Source organism: Podarcis liolepis, assembly GCF_965112155.1.
Source record: "Podarcis liolepis genome assembly, chromosome: 1".
NCBI lineage: Eukaryota > Metazoa > Chordata > Lepidosauria > Squamata > Lacertidae > Podarcis > Podarcis liolepis.
This window is the reverse complement of record NC_139554.1, coordinates 71958231-71963813: the sequence shown is the minus strand read 5'-3', so window position 1 is coordinate 71963813 and position 5583 is coordinate 71958231. Positions and strand designations below refer to the sequence as shown.

Below are 5583 nucleotides of genomic sequence, written 5' to 3'. Positions count from 1 at the left end.
TCCTGAAATTCCTTCTTAATTTCCACCAAGCACCAGTAGATACAGAACTGTCTTTATCACAAGAAGAACTTTAAATATTGAATAAATGAGCGCAGTTAAGGTCTTGACAGAGTTATTCAAGCGCCAAGCTGTAATCTTAAATGTCAGAAAGATGTACCCTCAGTTTTAAATTGTTGCTTCACTTGCCATTATTGAGGACATATCTGAAAAGAACATTTGGTATCTGTAGCAATTAGCATGCTTAAAAATTCACAGAGAAATGCCAGTCAGATACTTAATTTTAAGAATTGCATGCAGCTTTCACATAGTTTATTACACCAGTCTCTGCTGACAAAAAAAGCAATGTGGAATAAGCTTTGGATAATTCTTAACACATTAACTTCAATTATTTTTCCGATTAACCACAGAAATTGTAGAGCTATGAGAAGATGCACAATGAAGTTGTTGTTTTGCTACGATCCCGTTTGAGAGTTGGAACTTCAAAACAACAGCCTTGCTGTGTGTGACAAGGTTCTCAGTTCTGGGAACACAGCCGAGGAGTTTTATTTGAAAGGCAATGCAAGGATATTAGGATAAACAACCAGACATCAATGGAAGTTTAAAAGCTTTATTTCTTAACCAAATGCTACACATCTAGGGTGTCCTCTCCCTTATGGAGAATTACCCTGGAAATTAGATAGGAGGAGTTATCCTGCCTAAACAGGCTAATCCTAATCCCTGCCCTGGCACTGAGAGAGAACTGCTTTTATGTAGACATGGGATGGAGAACAAAATCCAATCCCCCGGGGATCCAGAATGCCATGAGCATTTTGTGTATAATGCGGATCAGTGGAGGGTTGGTGGAGCCAGTCTAGACTCTAGAGAATGGCAGTGGCTGGCAGCTTCTGGCAGCGTTGCCATTGAAGAATTCAGCAGGAAGGAGGATGGAGATGAAACTATAATTAGTTGACTCTGCCTGTCATTGGCTCTGGCTCCACCTACTTTTGGGCTCCCTTCCTTTTGCCCTAGCAGTCTCAATGGGCGCCAGCCTCTGAGTGCAGAGACAACCTAAGTGGAAAACAAATCACCTTTCCATTCCGCCTGATGAAGGGTTCCCTGTGCAGTACGGTAATTGAAAATAAATATCTATTTTGCCCATCTGTTTTAGTAAATTTTATTTGTAGTTTTTTATTTGCAGTTAACCCCTTCCCCCATTATACAGACACACACTGGTTGCCGTTTTAGAGCAAATGCAGAGAAATCTCATTGTCATAGCTCTCCACAATCAATAGTCACATCTGCAGCCTTGGTTAGACTTTGTTTGAAGCTGCACAGCAATGTGTCAATTATGTCAAGGAACAACATGATCTCACCAGCAAAATATGAAGAAGCACAGGGAGGTGGATTCTTCAGGGTTTAGATAATTGGATATAGAATGGCCAAAAGTCAGTACTTTTGGAAGCACTAATGAAATAGAAAGCTGAACAACAAAATTAGTAATTGATTTCAGCGGCTAACATGGGTCAATTAGGTCTAGTACCCACGGAAAACATTTTATGCACTTACTGCCTGTGGCATGAAGTCCATACCCTGCATAGATTAAAATGTGTGAACAAACTTTAAAATTACGCCTGGCAATGCATAAGAACCATGCAGTGAGTTTTGTACATTAAAGAAGATTGAGACTTGTGTATCTTAAACAGCTGTCCCTCCTTTTGCTCGCACTACGTGAGAAACCACTTTTGAAAATGGGAGAAGTTAAAAAGCAGTTTGTTAGATGGCAAGAGGGTCTTCAATCCAAAAGGAAATAAGAATTATCCCAGGCATGCAGAAGCTCTTGGGCTTATATAAAAACTTATTAGGGGTCCAAGTTTTTTAGGGTTTTTGATATTAATTGAATAGCTTTATCTTGTCCATCGTGTTCTACTTTTTGGCATTCCTCTTGTTATTGCTGCTTCCCCTCCATCACTTAATAATAATAATAATAATAATAATAATAATAATAATAATAATAAATTTTATTATTTATACCCCGCCCATCTGGCTGGGTTTCCCCAGCCACTCTGGGCAGCTCCCAAAAGAATTAAAAGCACAATAAAACACTAAAAACTTCCCTAAATTTCTTTTACTACATTCCTTTACTGAGTCTTTTTCTCTCTTTTTGTAGGATAATTAGTATTCTTTAGCCTGCAGATAAGTTGCAGTAAAAAAACAAGCCAAGAATAACATATATTATTTTGCTGGTTCTTTCAGAGATAACTAGGCCAGATCAATCAGTTCCAACATAGCAGCACACTTAATGTGACCAAGTAATAAAACCCAGGATGGAGCTATGCAGATAGGAATAAGCTACTGTAAATTCTTACAGTCCATCCAGGGACAAGGAACCACTCACCTGGGCATACCCCTTTACTTTCCCTAGTCTTAAGTGAACAGCTGCAATTCCTTCTTGCTGTGTCACATTCCAGTGGGTGTCCTCAGGGCCCTCACAGGATTTATAAGCAACTTGGCAAAATATTCACCAAGGAGAGCAAAGCTGAAGGTGCAGCACAGTCCAAACAAACCAGGGTCAAGCGGAGGGGATAATTTCAGGTCCAAAACATGATCCAGAGGCAAAGTCAAGCAACGGTCAAAGGTCAATATCACAGGGAGTTCAGGCAAGATACAACACAGCAAAGCATGCAAATTACACCAAGGAGCCCAAAACCTATGTTGTTTCCAGAGAACAGAAGGCCCAAGAGGGAGACCTTGTAAACTCCGTTCTTGTAGACCACACCCTAACCACAGCTGCTGGTAGTGAATATGTTTCAGGAATTGCTTGCTTACAAGCTACGCAATGACTCTTGAGTCTGTCAACGCATACTATGCTGTTGTTCTTCAGCCAAGACCCGGACCTTTTGGTGCCAGTATTCCTGAGGACTGGAAGCCGGGCCCACCTTCTCCCGTGACAGCAAAAATGTTCCTCAGCAGGTGTCTCCTCCTGATGGCCTCTCAAGGAGATCCTCAGCACTAGCTCCAGCTCCAGTGTGGTGTAGTGGTTGAGAGCGGTAGTCTTGTAATCTGGTGAACCGGGTTTGTGTCTCCGCTCCTCCACATGCAGCTGCTGGGTGACCTTGGGCCAGTCACACTTCTTTGAAGTCTCTCAGCCCCACTCACCTCACAGAGTGTTTGTTGTGGGGGAGGAGGGAAAGGAGAATGTTAGCCGCTTTGAGACTCCTTAAAGGGAGTTTTGTAACCGGTGGGCCACAGTCATTTTTACCCCACTTGTGGACTCTAGTGTGAGTATGAACCACAGTGATTAGTTAATGTGCTGACTGCTTTAAAACATTACCACCACAACACAGTAATCCTTAATCAAGGTTCTGACCTACTTTCACAATCCATCACACTGATAAAAATGCAATCTCTGCAAAAAACATAAACACCGTTTCACAGTATAGTCCCACAATATACTTTTATGTAATGGTTGATTTTAAAACTGGAGGGCCCTATTTAACTATTGTGGATGTTTTGAATTGTGATATTTTTCCAGAACAACAATTTAGATATGTTTTGACAGACCTACGTGACTCGATCCAACACACCAGAGCCTCATTTTTAAGTTAATATTGTCTCAACCATAGTGAAGGTCTTCAACAGCAATAAAAGTCAGCATACATAAGATATTCCAAAATTATGTGTGACTGCTTCTTGTGTGAACCAGACAGAGGACAGGAGGCGGACATTAATCCTATCAAACTTAAGCTTTTCCATTTCCTCTCCCCGCCCTCCCATCCCGGTCCCAGCAGCTAACCAATGATGCAGAAGAGGGGAAAAAGGTATTGAATATGTCTTTCTTCCTGACCTACAGAGTTCCATGACAAGAGGCACTGAGACATATGTGGCACGTTGCAGTTATCACAACATACAGAATATGGGAAGGAAGGAAACTATATGGATAAGGGTAGAGACAAAGGTAGAGTTATATAGTAAACCTGGCTAATATTCCTATTAATTGTTCATTTTGCCTTTATTTATAAATGGAGCAATTATTGAGTGGTCTAAATAATTTCTTTATGATATGTTGTTACCTTTGAGATCAGCTTTTTAATATTTTAAAATGGAAAAGTAGCATAAAATGTTTTAAATAGATAAGGGAGGAAAAAGAACTAATCAGCACTAATGTTTCCATATGCTGTTTATGAAAAGGATTAAAGAGGGTCCCTTATTTACAACATTGTCAGCGTCTGCATACTGCTTAGTTAAGCTTAATTGTGGTTTAAAGGTGAATGCAGTGTGCTGGTGCACAGGCTGAAAATCACAGCAGCTTTGCTCTTCCCATCCCCCTGCTGCTCTTGTGGTGGCAGGGAGCTAAGCCACGGTTTGGCTTAGCATTGTGTCCAAATGCAGGCTCATGGTTTGTTTTCCCCCAACAACCAAGGAATGTGCCCAGCTTCAACATAACACTGACTAAACCAAGCCACATTTTAGGTCCTAGCAGCCTACCAGTAGCAGGGGTGGGGTAGGAACGGGGTGGTTAAAATTTTCAGTAGTATATGTTGCATGTTGACCTTTAAACCATAGCTAACAATACTGTAGTTTAAAGTGATTTGTGAACCAGGTTATAGGGTTGTACAGTATGTCAAATATTATTTCCTCTAATGCAACATTTGTCTAATAATTCAGTAGTTTTATGGAAAATAGAAAATATTCTGAGTCAATTCCATACAAATGTTGTAAGATATTATCTCAGGGTATGGTGGCGCTGTGGGTTAAACTACAGAGCCTAGGACTTGCCGATCAGAAGGTCGGCGGTTCGAATCCCCGTGAGGGGATGAGCTCCCATTGCTCAGTCCCAGCTCCTGCCAACCTAGCAGTTCGAAAGCACGTTAAAGTGCAAGTAGATAAATAGGTACCGCTCCGGCAGGAAGGTAAACGGCGTTTCCGTGTGCTGCTCTGGTTCACCAGAAGTGGCTAAGTCATGCTGGCCACATAACCTGGAAAGCTGTACGCCGGCTCCCTCAGCCAATAAAGCGAGATGAGCGCCGCACCCCCAGAGTCGGCCGTGACTGGACCTAATGGTCAGGGGTCCCTTTCTGGTCTGATTGCATGAGGCCCCCACTTTGCTGAAGCTAAGCAGATGAGTGCCTGGATGGATGACTGCCTGGGAACCACATGTACTCTGCTTTGAGTTCCACAAAGGAGGGAAGAAAGGAGGGAGGCATACACATGTAAAAGTATGAAATTACCTTTCCCTCTGTCCTCCTGTATCCTTGGACTAATCAGAGGTAGATTTAGCCCAGTTTTTAGTATCAGGATTCCACGCTGAAAAATTCTGTAAATAAAACTCTGGGCTTTTTTCAAGTATTATTACTCTGTGGAGAATTGTGCATATCTCAGGCACATTGTCTGCAAATATTGTGACATGTCAGGATGTTCCTACTTCAGTCAAGCAACTGACTTCTAAGAAGTGATGCAATTACAAGGTATTCAAGAGATTTTAAATAGCTTTATGGTCTTACTGGCATTTTAAATATTCAAGCAGCACAATCCTATGCATGTTTACTTGGATGTGTGTTTCACTGTGTTCAGTGGAACAAAAGTCTAAGTCTGATTTAATACAAC

At 41.5% G+C, this 5583-nt stretch overlaps 1 long non-coding RNA gene across 1 annotated transcript; it reads right to left on the bottom strand.

Annotated features, from left to right (window-relative positions):
* Positions 1 to 593: 593 nt before the first annotated feature.
* Positions 594 to 2996, bottom strand: LOC310704041. Its single transcript, XR_014524512.1, has 2 exons — positions 2375 to 2996; positions 594 to 665 (listed from the first exon to the last, which is right to left on the bottom strand). It is a non-coding gene; the product is annotated as an uncharacterized lncRNA (long non-coding RNA).
* Between the last annotated feature and the right edge of the window lie 2587 nt (positions 2997 to 5583).